Below are 14,374 nucleotides of genomic sequence, written 5' to 3' on the forward strand. Positions count from 1 at the left end.
CAACATGATTTTCGTCACCCCCCTCACTCCAAATGGGAGGAGTTACGAAATTCCCTTCCCTCACCCAGTATTCACAAACCCGATCAAGGCAATGTCATCTCTTTTTTCATGCCCCCGTATTAGAACAAAAAATGAAATGAAATAAAGCGGTCCAAATAATGACCCCCTGTAATGTGTAGCATTCAAGATATTGAGAGACTTTAGCTCGTGGCGGGTCAATCTGGTATTTCATGGAGTATTTCATGGAGAACTTATTTGACAGGGCCTCCACAGGCTTTCTGTGGACAGTACAGTAGTAAATCATATTTAATAACTACAGTGATTTTATGGACACATTTCTACAGTACAGTGCTCAGGGAACACTACCCAGCAGTTCTATGTACATTAGATCACCTAAAACGGCTTAATATGCTTAAAAATGCACTGTCCACGGAAAGCCTGTGGAGGCCCTGTTAAGTAAGTTACAGGTGGGATGTTCCCTCTTGTGTGGTCCGCTTCTGTGGTCAAACATCAATTAATACACTAAAGAACTTATTGAGGTGGCTCCCCCCATCCTCCTGAAGGACCCTGAGGTGTTAAACCCTCAGAATTCCACTGACCACGAACAGCCTGTTTTTTTATAATGAGATAGATTGTACGTGGGACGTCTCAGCCTCTGGACGTGCAATCAAGCTGAAAACCGAGTTCCTGCGCTAGTCTGGACATTCCCAGCTCCTGTGGTGAATTTCAAGAAGTTTGGAGAAACTTGAAAATCTGGCTTGAAAAACCTCAAAGGGGAGGTTGTTTTTGGCAAAATTTTCAAGTTTCTCCAATCTTCTTCAAATTCTCACCGTCATCAGGGCATGTCCAGGCCAGCGCAGGAACGCAGGTTTCAGCTTGATAGCACGTCCAGAAGCTGAGATCTGGATGTCCCACGTATAATCTATCCCATTATAAAAAATAGGCTGTTCGTGGTCAGTAGAATTCTGAGGATTGAGCACCTCTGGGTGCTTCAGGAGGAGGCTAGGAGCCACCCAATAGCTTTCTTGGTGGATTCTTTGATGTCTGACCTCAAAAACGGACCGCACAAGAGGGAAAGTCCCACCTGTAACTTACTTGACTGGGCCTCCCAACTTATTCAATGGAAGTTTTACAGGTGTCTCGCGGTCAAGGGGGTCTTTTTCAGCCGATCGAGCAGATACGGACACGGAACTTTGGGGGCCGCCCCGGGGGACCGTGACGTGCCGTATATGCCGATTTTGGGCCGATCAGCCACCATCCACGAAGCGCCTATAAAAAGTCAATGGAATAAGTTGCGCTTGTCGCCGCCCCCCCCCCCGGTTCGGCCCTTGGGTGTCTGAGGGGCCCCAAATTTCACCAAACGGTGTGTCACGTGGCCCTCGACGACATACCGAGTCGGCAATTTTTTGCTACGCAAAACAGCCCTCGTGCTCTGCTGTCCACGAAACAACTGTGAAACTGCATGGGATAAGTGGTATGTGGGATGCTCTGCCGTTCGGCCCCAAACTTGGCCTGCCGGTAGTCACTGGGGACCAGAAAGACCTTCAGGGATGGAGAAAGCCGAATCGCGTATGGATCATGCCGAACTGCCGAAACGCGCACTTAGGAAGGAAGCAGAAATTTCAAACTCTGGACCGCAACTCGGGACGCCCTCGGCTACCCTCGTGTCGAATTTCGAGGTCCTGCGATCTTTCGTGAACGATTTAGAGTGACCTCTCTCTGGGTCAAAAATAGGTGTTTAGCGGGCACGAAAGGCACCTCGTGGCCATGCCCATACGGTCGACCGGCCACTATAGTGGAAAGATGAAGTTTAGGTGGTTAGGGGTCAAAATAGGCACTCTGCAGGCTTCGAGGAAGACCGTGGCGAAGCTTAGGTGGTTAGGGGTCAAAACAGGCACTCTACGGCACCGGGGAAGACCTTGGTGAAGTTTAGGTGGTTAGGGGTCAAAATAGGCACTTTGCGGGCTTTGAGGAAGACTGTGGTGAAGTTTAGGTGATTAGTGGGCGAAATAGGCATTTTGCGGCACTGGGGAAGGCTGTGGTGAAGTTTAGGTGGTTAGTGGGCGAAATAGGCGTTCCGTGGCACTGAGGAAGAGTATGGTGAAGTTTAGGTGATTAGTGGGCGAAATAGGCATTTCGCGTCACTGGGGAAGGCTGTGGTGAAGTTTAGTTGGTTAGTGGGTGAAATAGGCATTCCGTGGCACTGAGGAAGGCTGTGAGGAAGACTAGGCGGTTAGGTGCATCCAAATGCCTTTTGTGGCCTTCCTCGTGGTACCAGGGTGCCCCTACAGGCGTCCGTCCGGAGCCTATGGCCAATTTGGTGGACTCACCAGCTTTTTCTTCAGCTTTTTCTTCTGCCGGGCGGCTTGTGGAGAAAGTGTTCTTATATAAAACGTAAGAGGCGCGCAAAGCACAAGAGCCTGGATAGCTCAGTCGGTAGAGCATCAGACTTTTAATCTGAGGGTCCAGGGTTCAAGTCCCTGTTCAGGCGAAAGGCCGTCTTCTTGTCGGCGACCTCAGGTTGCTGTCGTGCCGGTCCAGCTCTGCCGTGTGGCGGCGTACGCTTAAAGATGTGACAGACTTCACATACAGTGTTTGCTATGCTTCCCCTTCATGAGTGTTTTGTTCCTTGAGGTGGGCTGTTTTCCCCTTTAGGAGTTTTACGCTAGGCGAGTTCAGCAAAACGGTAGCCAGTTCATGGCTTTTTCACCCAACTTTGAGGTCGACAACGGGACAGAAGACATCGTAGTCGTGGCCGAGTGGTTAAGGCGATGGACTAGAAGTCCATTGGGGTCTCCCCACGCAGGTTTGAATCCTGCCGACTATGCTGTTCACCGGCGCTGAGGAGAAGCGGCCGGCCCCTTTTCTTCCGCGTCCCTCGCAGGGATTTGTGTGCCCTCTCTCCAACAGGAATAAAACACGCCGCTGGCACTTTTTGCATTCGGACGGCCGGCACCACCAGCCGTGAGTCAGTGGCACGCCGTGGTCGTATAGTGGTTAGTACTCTGCGTTGTGGCCGCAGCAACCCCGGTTCGAATCCGGGTCACTGCAGGCTTTTTGTGCACTGAGCTCCTTTCTGCCACCTCCATTTTTCGTACGGGTGCCAGTTATACTATACCAACAACGCAGGCAGCAGACGCTGGCTTTCGGGGGGTCAAAAAAGAAGGCTCGAAGCGCACGAGTCACTGATAGGGCCAAAAAAGCTGAAGCCATCTTTGTTTGAGCCCGTCATGGACGAGAGAGCGCTGTCTTTCCATGCTGGCTAAAGTAATTTGAAGTTGCGAAGCTGGAAGCGCAAAGGCTGCAAACACAGTCCATGACGAGGCAAGCTTCGTTCCACTGCACGCTGGCGGGTGGCCAGATTGACTCTGCTCTTGACACTCTAGTGTAGCTCTGCTGTGAGCAGAGCCCCCAAAAATACAGGTCACTCGCAAAGGTTCCCCTCCATGGAAATCTTTAGTAAAAGGCAAAAGATTTATGCGCTGATGAAGAGAAACTCGAGATGTGTCTCTACGCCCTTGGACCTGTGCGCACACTGTGGTAAAGCACTACGCTCACCAAGGGTAATCTAGGGTGCCGACACTTGCCAACATGATTTTCGTCACCCCCCTCACTCCAAATGGGAGGAGTTACGAAAGTCCCTTCCCTCACCCAGTATTCACAATCCCGATCAAGGCAATGTCATCTCTTTTTTCATGCCCCCGTATTAGACAAAAAAATGAAATGAAATAAAGCGGTCCAAATAATGACCCTCTGTAATGTGTAGCATTCAAGATATTGAGAGACTTTAGCTCGTGGCGGGTCAATCTGGTATTTCATGGAGTATTTCATGGAGAACTTATTTGACAGGGCCTCCACAGGCTTTCTGTGGACGGTACAGTAGTAAATCATATTTCATAACTACAGTGGTTTTATGGACACATTTCTACAGTACAGTGCTCAGGGAACACTACCCAGCAGTTCTATGTACATTAGATCACCTAAAACGGCTTAATATGCTTAAAAATGCACTGTCCACGGAAAGCCTGTGGAGGCCCTGTTAAGTAAGTTACAGGTGGGATGTTCCCTCTTCTGTGGTCAAACATCAATTAATACACTAAAGAACTTATTGAGGTGGCTCCCCATCCTCCTGAAGTACCCTGAGGTGTTAAACCCTCAGAATTCCACTGACCACGAACAGCCTGTGTTTTTATAATGAGATAGATTGTACGTGGGACGTCTCAGCCTCTGGACGTGCAATCAAGCTGAAAACCGAGTTCCTGCGCTAGTCTGGACATTCCCAGCTCCTGTGGTGAATTTCAAGAAGTTTGGAGAAACTTGAAAATCTGGCTTGAAAAACCTCAAAGGGGAGGTTGTTTTTGGAAAAATTTTCAAGTTTCTCCAATCTTCTTCAAATTCTCACCGTCATCAGGGCATGTCCAGGCCAGCGCAGGAACGCAGGTTTCAGCTTGATAGCACATCCAGAAGCTGAGATCTGGATGTCCCACGTATAATCTATCCCATTATAAAAAATAGGCTGTTCGTGGTCAGTAGAATTCTGAGGATTGAGCACCTCTGGGTGCTTCAGGAGGAGGCTAGGAGCCACCCAATAGCTTTCTTGGTGGATTCTTTGATGTCTGACCTCAAAAACAGACCACACAAGAGGGAAAGTCCCACCTGTAACTTACTTGACTGGGCCTCCCAACTTATTCAATGGAAGTTTTACAGGTGTCTCGCGGTCCAGGGGGTCTTTTTCAGCCGATCGAGCAGATACGGACACGGAACTTTGGGGGTCGCCCCGGGGGACCGTGACGTGCCGTATATGCCGATTTTGGGCCGATCGGCCACCATCCACGAAGCGCCTATAAAAAGTCAATGGAATAAGTTGCGCTTGTCGCTAGGCGAGTTCAGCAAAGCGGTAGCCAGTTCATGGCTTTTTCACCCAACTTTGAGGTCGACAACGGGACAGAAGACATCGTAGTCGTGGCCAAGTGGTTAAGGCGATGGACTAGAAGTCCATTGGGGTCTCCCCACGCAGGTTTGAATCCTGCCGACTACGCTGTTCACCGGCGCTGAGGAGAAGCGGCCGGCCCCTTTTCTTCCGCGTCCCTCGCAGGGATTTGTGTGCCCTCTCTCCAACAGGAATAAAACACGCCGCTGGCCCTTTTTGCATTCGGACGGCCGGCACCACCAGGCGTGAGCCAGTGGCACGCCGTGGTCGTATAGTGGTTAGTACTCTGCGTTGTGGCCGCAGCAACCCCGGTTCGAATCCGGGTCACGGCAGGCTTTTTGTGCACTGAGCTCCTTTCTGCCACCTCCATTTTTCGTACGGGTGCCAGTTATACTATACCAACAACGCAGGCAGCAGACGCTGGCTTTCGGGGGGTCAAAAAAGAAGGCTCGAAGCGCACGAGTCACTGATAGGGCCAAAAAACCTGAAGCCATCTTTGTTTGAGCCCGTCATGGACGAGAGAGCGCTGTCTTTCCATGCTGGCTAAAGTAATTTGAAGTTGCGAAGCTGGAAGCGCAAAGGCTGCAAACACAGTCCATGACGAGGCAAGCTTCGTTCCACTGCACGCTGGCGGGTGGCCAGATTGACTCTGCTCTTGACACTCTAGTGTAGCTCTGCTGTGAGCAGAGCCCCCAAAAATACAGGTCACTCGCAAAGGTTCCCCTGCACGGAAATCTTTAGTAAAAGGCAAAAAAATTTATGCGCTGATAAAGAGAAACTCGAGATGTGTCTCTACGCCCTTGGACCTGTGCGCACACTGTGGTACAGCACTACGCTCACCAAGGGTAATCTAGGGTGCCGACACCTGCCAACATGATTTTCGTCACCCCCCTCACTCCAAATGGGAGGAGTTACGAAATTCCCTTCCCTCACCCAGTATTCACAAACCCGATCAAGGCAATGTCATCTCTTTTTTCATGCCCCCGTATTAGAACAAAAAATGAAATGAAATAAAGCGGTCCAAATAATGACCCCCTGTAATGTGTAGCATTCAAGATATTGAGAGACTTTAGCTCGTGGCGGGTCAATCTGGTATTTCATGGAGTATTTCATGGAGAACTTATTTGACAGGGCCTCCACAGGCTTTCTGTGGACAGTACAGTAGTAAATCATATTTAATAACTACAGTGATTTTATGGACACATTTCTACAGTACAGTGCTCAGGGAACACTACCCAGCAGTTCTATGTACATTAGATCACCTAAAACGGCTTAATATGCTTAAAAATGCACTGTCCACGGAAAGCCTGTGGAGGCCCTGTTAAGTACGTTACAGGTGGGATGTTCCCTCTTGTGTGGTCCGCTTCTGTGGTCAAACATCAATTAATACACTAAAGAACTTATTGAGGTGGCTCCCCCCATCCTCCTGAAGGACCCTGAGGTGTTAAACCCTCAGAATTCCACTGACCACGAACAGCCTGTTTTTTTATAATGAGATAGATTGTACGTGGGACGTCTCAGCCTCTGGACGTGCAATCAAGCTGAAAACCGAGTTCCTGCGCTAGTCTGGACATTCCCAGCTCCTGTGGTGAATTTCAAGAAGTTTGGAGAAACTTGAAAATCTGGCTTGAAAAACCTCAAAGGGGAGGTTGTTTTTGGCAAAATTTTCAAGTTTCTCCAATCTTCTTCAAATTCTCACCGTCATCAGGGCATGTCCAGGCCAGCGCAGGAACGCAGGTTTCAGCTTGATAGCACGTCCAGAAGCTGAGATCTGGATGTCCCACGTATAATCTATCCCATTATAAAAAATAGGCTGTTCGTGGTCAGTAGAATTCTGAGGATTGAGCACCTCTGGGTGCTTCAGGAGGAGGCTAGGAGCCACCCAATAGCTTTCTTGGTGGATTCTTTGATGTCTGACCTCAAAAACGGACCGCACAAGAGGGAAAGTCCCACCTGTAACTTACTTGACTGGGCCTCCCAACTTATTCAATGGAAGGTTTACAGGTGTCTCGCGGTCAAGGGGGTCTTTTTCAGCCGATCGAGCAGATACGGACACGGAACTTTGGGGGCCGCCCCGGGGGACCGTGACGTGCCGTATATGCCGATTTTGGGCCGATCAGCCACCATCCACGAAGCGCCTATAAAAAGTCAATGGAATAAGTTGCGCTTGTCGCCGCCCCCCCCCCCCCCCCCCGCTTCGGCCCTTGGGTGTCTGAGGGGCCCCAAATTTCACCGAACGCTGTGTCACGTGGCCCTCGACGACATACCGAGTCGGCAATTTTTTGCTACGCAAAACAGCCCTCGTGCTCTGCTGTCCACGAAACAACTGTGAAACTGCATGGGATAAGTGGTATGTGGGATGCTCTGCCGTTCGGCCCCAAACTTGGCCTGCCGGTAGTCACTGGGGACCAGAAAGACCCTCAGGGATGGAGAAAGCCGAATCGCGTATGGATCATGCCGAACTGCCGAAACGCGCACTTAGGAAGGAAGCAGAAATTTCAAACTCTGGACCGCAACTCGGGACACCCTCGGCTACCCTCGTGTCGAATTTCGAGGTCCTGCGATCTTTCGTGAACGATTTAGAGTGACCTCTCTCTGGGTCAAAAATAGGTGTTTAGCGGGCACGAAAGGCACCTCGTGGCCATGCCCATACGGTCGACCGGCCACGATAGTGGAAAGATGAAGTTTAGGTGGTTAGGGGTCAAAATAGGCACTCTGCAGGCTTCGAGGAAGACCGTGGCGAAGCTTAGGTGGTTAGGGGTCAAAACAGGCACTCTACGGCACCGGGGAAGACCTTGGTGAAGTTTAGGTGGTTAGGGGTCAAAATAGGCACTTTGCGGGCTTTGAGGAAGACTGTGGTGAAGTTTAGGTGATTAGTGGGCGAAATAGGCATTTTGCGGCACTGGGGAAGGCTGTGGTGAAGTTTAGGTGGTTAGTGGGCGAAATAGGCGTTCCGTGGCACTGAGGAAGACTATGGTGAAGTTTAGGTGATTAGTGGGCGAAATAGGCATTTCGCGGCACTGGGGAAGGCTGTGGTGAAGTTTAGGTGGTTAGTGGGCGAAATAGGCGTTCCGTGGCACTGAGGAAGACTATGGTGAAGTTTAGGTGATTAGTGGGCGAAATAGGCATTTCGCGGCACTGGGGAAGGCTGTGGTGAAGTTTAGGTGGTTAGTGGGCGAAATAGGCGTTCCGTGGCACTGAAGAAGGCTGTGAGGAAGACTAGGCGGTTAGGTGCATCCAAATGCCTTTTGTGGCCTTCCTCGTGGCACCAGGGTGCCCCTACAGGCGTCCGTCCGGAGCCTATGGCCAATTTGGTGGACTCACCAGCTTTTTCTTCAGCTTTTTCTTCTGCCGGGCGGCTTGTGGAGAAAGTGTTCTTATATAAAACGTAAGAGGCGCGCAAAGCACAAGAGCCTGGATAGCTCAGTCGGTAGAGCATCAGACTTTTAATCTGAGGGTCCAGGGTTCAAGTCCCTGTTCAGGCGAAGGGCCGTCTTCTTGTCGGCGGCCTCAGGTTGCTGTCGTGCAGGTCCAGCTCTGCCGTGTGGCGGCGTACGCTTAAAGATGTGACAGACTTCACATACAGTGTTTGCTATGCTTCCCCTTCATGAGTGTTTTGTTGCTTGAGGTGGGCTTTTTTCCCCTTTAGGAGTTTTACGCTAGGCGAGTTCAGCAAAGCGGTAGCCAGTTCATGGCTTTTTCACCCAACTTTGAGGTCGACAACGGGACAGAAGACATCGTAGTCGTGGCCGAGTGGTTAAGGCGATGGATTAGAAGTCCATTGGGGTCTCCCCGCGCAGGTTTGAATCCTGCCGACTACGCTGTTCACCGGCGCTGAGGAGAAGCGGCCGGCCCCTTTTCTTCCACGTCCCTCGCAGGGATTTGTGTGCCCTCTCTCCAACAGGAATAAAACACGCCGCTGGCCCTTTTTGCATTCGGACGGCCGGCACCACCAGGCGTGAGCCAGTGGCACGCCGTGATCGTATAGCGGTTAGTACTCTGCGTTGTGGCCGCAGCAACCCCGGTTCGAATGCGGGTCACGGCAGGCTTTTTGTGCACTGAGCTCCTTTCTGCCACCTCCATTTTTCGTACGGGTGCCAGTTATACTATACCAACAACGCAGGCAGCAGACGCTGGCTTTCGGGGTCAAAAAAGAAGTCTCGAAGCGCACGAGTCACTGATAGGGCCAAAAGAGCTGAAGCCATCTTTGTTTGAGCCCGTCATGGACGAGAGAGCGCTGTCTTTCTATGCTGGCTAAAGAAATTTGAAGTTGCGAAGCTGGAAGCGCAAAGGCTGCAAACACAGTCCATGACGAGGCACGCTTCGTTCCACTGCACGCTGGCGGGTGGCCAGATTGACTCTGCTCTTGACACTCTAGTGTAGCTCTTCTGTGAGCAGAGCCCCCAAAAATACAGGTCACTCGCAAAGGTTCCCCTCCACGGAAATCTTTAGTAAAAGGCAAAAGATTTATGCGCTGATGAAGAGAAACTCGAGATGTGTCTCTACGCCCTTGGACCTGTGCGCACACTGTGGTAAAGCACTACGCTCACCAAGGGTAATCTAGGGTGCCGACACTTGCCAACATGATTTTCGTCACCCCCCTCACTCCAAATGGGAGGAGTTACGAAAGTCCCTTCCCTCACCCAGTATTCACAATCCCGATCAAGGCAATGTCATCTCTTTTTTCATGCCCCCGTATTAGACAAAAAAAGAAATGAAATAAAGCGGTCCAAATAATGACCCCCTGTAATGTGTAGCATTCAAGATATTGAGAGACTTTAGCTCGTGGCGGGTCAATCTGGTATTTCATGGAGTATTTCATGGAGAACTTATTTGACAGGGCCTCCACAGGCTTTCTGTGGACGGTACAGTAGTAAATCATATTTCATAACTACAGTGGTTTTATGGACACATTTCTACAGTACAGTGCTCAGGGAACACTACCCAGCAGTTCTATGTACATTAGATCACCTAAAACGGCTTAATATGCTTAAAAACGCACTGTCCACGGAAAGCCTGTGGAGGCCCTGTTAAGTAAGTTACAGGTGGGATGTTCCCTCTTCTATGGTCCGCTTCTGTGGTCAAACATCAATTAATACACTAAAGAACTTATTGAGGTGGCTCCCCCATCCTCCTGAAGTACCCTGAGGTGTTAAACCCCCAGAATTCCACTGACCACGAACAGCCTGTGTTTTTATAATGAGATAGATTGTACGTGGGACGTCTCAGCCTCTGGACGTGCAATCAAGCTGAAAACCGAGTTCCTGCGCTAGTCTGGACATTCCCAGCTCCTGTGGTGAATTTCAAGAAGTTTGGAGAAACTTGAAAATCTGGCTTGAAAAACCTCAAAGGGGAGGTTGTTTTTGGCAAAATTTTCAAGTTTCTCCAATCTTCTTCAAATTCTCACCGTCATCAGGGCATGTCCAGGCCAGCGCAGGAACGCAGGTTTCAGCTTGATAGCACGTCCAGAAGCTGAGATCTGGATGTCCCACGTATAATCTATCCCATTATAAAAAATAGGCTGTTCGTGGTCAGTAGAATTCTGAGGATTGAGCACCTCTGGGTGCTTCAGGAGGAGGCTAGGAGCCACCCAATAGCTTTCTTGGTGGATTCTTTGATGTCTGACCTCAAAAACGGACCGCACAAGAGGGAAAGTCCCACCTGTAACTTACTTGACTGGGCCTCCCAACTTATTCAATGGAAGTTTTACAGGTGTCTCGCGGTCAAGGGGGTCTTTTTCAGCCGATCGAGCAGATACGGACACGGAACTTTGGGGGCCGCCCCGGGGGACCGTGACGTGCCGTATATGCCGATTTTGGGCCGATCGGCCACCATCCACGAAGCGCCTATAAAAAGTCAATGGAATAAGTTGCGCTTGTCGCCGCCCCCCCCCCCCCCTTCGGCCCTTGGGTGTCTGAGGGGCCCCAAATTTCACCAAACGCGGTGTCACGTGGCCCTCGACGACATACCGAGTCGGCAATTTTTTGCTACGCAAAACAGCCCTCGTGCTCTGCTGTCCACGAAACAACTGTGAAACTGCATGGGATAAGTGGTATGTGGGATGCTCTGCCGTTCGGCCCCAAACTTGGCCTGCCGGTAGTCACTGGGGACCAGAAAGACCCTCAGGGATGGAGAAAGCCGAATCGCGTATGGATCATGCCGAACTGCCGAAACGCGCACTTAGGAAGGAAGCAGAAATTTCAAACTCTGGACCGCAACTCGGGACGCCCTCGGCGACCCTCGTGTCGAATTTCGAGGTCCTGCGATCTTTCGTGAACGATTTAGAGTGACCTCTCTCTGGGTCAAAAATAGGTGTTTAGCGGGCACGAAAGGCACCTCGTGGCCATGCCCATACGGTCGACCGGCCACGATAGTGGAAAGATGAAGTTTAGGTGGTTAGGGGTCAAAATAGGCACTCTGCAGGCTTCGAGGAAGACCGTGGCGAAGCTTAGGTGGTTAGGGGTCAAAACAGGCACTCTACGGCACCGGGGAAGACCTTGGTGAAGTTTAGGTGGTTAGGGGTCAAAATAGGCACTTTGCGGGCTTTGAGGAAGACTGTGGTGAAGTTTAGGTGATTAGTTGGCGAAATAGGCATTTTGCGGCACTGGGGAAGGCTGTGGTGAAGTTTAGGTGGTTAGTGGGCGAAATAGGCGTTCCGTGGCACTGAGGAAGAGTATGGTGAAGTTTAGGTGATTAGTGGGCGAAATAGGCATTTCGCGGCACTGGGGAAGGCTGTGGTGAAGTTTAGTTGGTTAGTGGGCGAAATAGGCATTCCGTGGCACTGAGGAAGGCTGTGAGGAAGACTAGGCGGTTAGGTGCATCCAAATGCCTTTTGTGGCCTTCCTCGTGGTACCAGGGTGCCCCTACAGGCGTCCGTCCGGAGCCTATGGCCAATTTGGTGGACTCACCAGCTTTTTCTTCAGCTTTTTCTTCTGCCGGGCGGCTTGTGGAGAAAGTGTTCTTATATAAAACGTAAGAGGCGCGCAAAGCACAAGAGCCTGGATAGCTCAGTCGGTAGAGCATCAGACTTTTAATCTGAGGGTCCAGGGTTCAAGTCCCTGTTCAGGCGAAGGGCCGTCTTCTTTTCGGCGACCTCAGGTTGCTGTCGTGCCGGTCCAGCTCTGCAGTGTGGCGGCGTACGCTTAAAGATGTGACAGACTTCACATACAGTGTTTGCTATGCTGCAACTTCATGAGTGTTTTGTTCCTTGAGGTGGGCTGTTTTCCCCTTTAGGAGTTTTACGCTAGGCGAGTTCAGCAAAGCGGTAGCCAGTTCATGGCTTTTTCACCCAACTTTGAGGTCGACAACGGGACAGAAGACATCGTAGTCGTGGCCAAGTGGTTAAGGCGATGGACTAGAAGTCCATTGGGGTCTCCCCACGCAGGTTTGAATCCTGCCGACTACGCTGTTCACCGGCACTGAGGAGAAGCGGCCGGCCCCTTTTCTTCCGCGTCCCTCGCAGGGATTTGTGTGCCCTCTCTCCAACAGGAATAAAACACGCCGCTGGCCCTTTTTGCATTCGGACGGCCGGCACCACCAGGCGTGAGCCAGTGGCACGACGTGGTCGTATAGTGGTTAGTACTCTGCGTTGTGGCCGCAGCAACCCCGGTTCGAATCCGGGTCACGGCAGGCTTTTTGTGCACTGAGCTCCTTTCAGCCACCTCCATTTTTCGTACGGGTGCCAGTTATACTATACCAACAACGCAGGCAGCAGACGCTGGCTTTCGGGGGGTCAAAAAAGAAGGCTCGAAGCGCACGAGTCACTGATAGGGCCAAAAAAGCTGAAGCCATCTTTGTTTGAGCCCGTCATGGACGAGAGAGCGCTGTCTTTCCATGCTGGCTAAAGTAATTTGAAGTTGCGAAGCTGGAAGCGCAAAGGCTGCAAACACAGTCCATGACGAGGCAAGCTTCGTTCCACTGCACGCTGGCGGGTGGCCAGATTGACTCTGCTCTTGACACTCTAGTGTAGCTCTGCTGTGAGCAGAGCCCCCAAAAATACAGGTCACTCGCAAAGGTTCCCCTGCACGGAAATCTTTAGTAAAAGGCAAAAGATTTATGCGCTGATGAAGAGAAACTCGAGATGTGTCTCTACGCCCTTGGACCTGTGCGCACACTGTGGTAAAGCACTACGCTCACCAAGGGTAATCTAGGGTGCCGACACCTGCCAACATGATTTTCGTCACCCCCCTCACTCCAAATGGGAGGAGTTACGAAATTCCCTTCCCTCACCCAGTATTCACAAACCCGATCAAGGCAATGTCATCTCTTTTTTCATGCCCCCGTATTAGAACAAAAAATGAAATGAAATAAAGCGGTCCAAATAATGACCCCCTGTAATGTGTAGCATTCAAGATATTGAGAGACTTTAGCTCGTGGCGGGTCAATCTGGTATTTCATGGAGTATTTCATGGAGAACTTATTTGACAGGGCCTCCACAGGCTTTCTGTGGACAGTACAGTAGTAAATCATATTTAATAACTACAGTGATTTTATGGACACATTTCTACAGTACAGTGCTCAGGGAACACTACCCAGCAGTTCTATGTACATTAGATCACCTAAAACGGCTTAATATGCTTAAAAATGCACTGTCCACGGAAAGCCTGTGGAGGCCCTGTTAAGTAAGTTACAGGTGGGATGTTCCCTCTTGTGTGGTCCGCTTCTGTGGTCAAACATCAATTAATACACTAAAGAACTTATTGAGGTGGCTCCCCCCATCCTCCTGAAGGACCCTGAGGTGTTAAACCCTCAGAATTCCACTGACCACGAACAGCCTGTTTTTTTATAATGAGATAGATTGTACGTGGGACGTCTCAGCCTCTGGACGTGCAATCAAGCTGAAAACCGAGTTCCTGCGCTAGTCTGGACATTCCCAGCTCCTGTGGTGAATTTCAAGAAGTTTGGAGAAACTTGAAAATCTGGCTTGAAAAACCTCAAAGGGGAGGTTGTTTTTGGCAAAATTTTCAAGTTTCTCCAATCTTCTTCAAATTCTCACCGTCATCAGGGCATGTCCAGGCCAGCGCAGGAACGCAGGTTTCAGCTTGATAGCACGTCCAGAAGCTGAGATCTGGATGTCCCACGTATAATCTATCCCATTATAAAAAATAGGCTGTTCGTGGTCAGTAGAATTCTGAGGATTGAGCACCTCTGGGTGCTTCAGGAGGAGGCTAGGAGCCACCCAATAGCTTTCTTGGTGGATTCTTTGATGTCTGACCTCAAAAACGGACCGCACAAGAGGGAAAGTCCCACCTGTAACTTACTTGACTGGGCCTCCCAACTTATTCAATGGAAGTTTTACAGGTGTCTCGCGGTCAAGGGGGTCTTTTTCAGCCGATCGAGCAGATACGGACACGGAACTTTGGGGGCCGCCCCGGGGGACCGTGACGTGCCGTATATGCCGATTTTGGGCCGATCAGCCACCATCCACGAAGCGCCTATAAAAAG

At 50.6% G+C, this 14,374-nt stretch overlaps 8 non-coding genes across 8 annotated transcripts; 4 read left to right on the plus strand and 4 right to left on the minus strand.

Annotated features, from left to right (window-relative positions):
• The first annotated feature begins 2,418 nt into the window (after positions 1 to 2,418).
• trnak-uuu (transfer RNA lysine (anticodon UUU)) lies at positions 2,419 to 2,491 on the plus strand. The gene has a single exon. It is a non-coding gene; the product is annotated as a tRNA-Lys (tRNA).
• Positions 2,492 to 3,389: 898 nt separating this feature from the next.
• On the minus strand, positions 3,390 to 3,504 carry LOC141302239 (U5 spliceosomal RNA). The gene has a single exon (XR_012342347.1). It is a non-coding gene; the product is annotated as a U5 spliceosomal RNA (small nuclear RNA).
• A 1,686-nt stretch (positions 3,505 to 5,190) lies between these two features.
• On the plus strand, positions 5,191 to 5,262 carry trnah-gug (transfer RNA histidin (anticodon GUG)). Its single transcript has one exon. It is a non-coding gene; the product is annotated as a tRNA-His (tRNA).
• A 338-nt stretch (positions 5,263 to 5,600) lies between these two features.
• LOC141302211 (U5 spliceosomal RNA) lies at positions 5,601 to 5,716 on the minus strand. Its single transcript, XR_012342319.1, has one exon. It is a non-coding gene; the product is annotated as a U5 spliceosomal RNA (small nuclear RNA).
• A 2,626-nt stretch (positions 5,717 to 8,342) lies between these two features.
• On the plus strand, positions 8,343 to 8,415 carry trnak-uuu (transfer RNA lysine (anticodon UUU)). Its single transcript has one exon. It is a non-coding gene; the product is annotated as a tRNA-Lys (tRNA).
• An 896-nt stretch (positions 8,416 to 9,311) lies between these two features.
• Positions 9,312 to 9,426, minus strand: LOC141302235 (U5 spliceosomal RNA). The gene has a single exon (XR_012342343.1). It is a non-coding gene; the product is annotated as a U5 spliceosomal RNA (small nuclear RNA).
• A 2,500-nt stretch (positions 9,427 to 11,926) lies between these two features.
• On the plus strand, positions 11,927 to 11,999 carry trnak-uuu (transfer RNA lysine (anticodon UUU)). Its single transcript has one exon. It is a non-coding gene; the product is annotated as a tRNA-Lys (tRNA).
• Positions 12,000 to 12,897: 898 nt separating this feature from the next.
• LOC141302231 (U5 spliceosomal RNA) lies at positions 12,898 to 13,012 on the minus strand. The gene has a single exon (XR_012342338.1). It is a non-coding gene; the product is annotated as a U5 spliceosomal RNA (small nuclear RNA).
• Positions 13,013 to 14,374: the final 1,362 nt, after the last annotated feature.

Source organism: Garra rufa, chromosome 25 (assembly GCF_049309525.1).
Source record: "Garra rufa chromosome 25, GarRuf1.0, whole genome shotgun sequence".
Taxonomy (NCBI): Eukaryota; Metazoa; Chordata; class Actinopteri; order Cypriniformes; family Cyprinidae; genus Garra; species Garra rufa.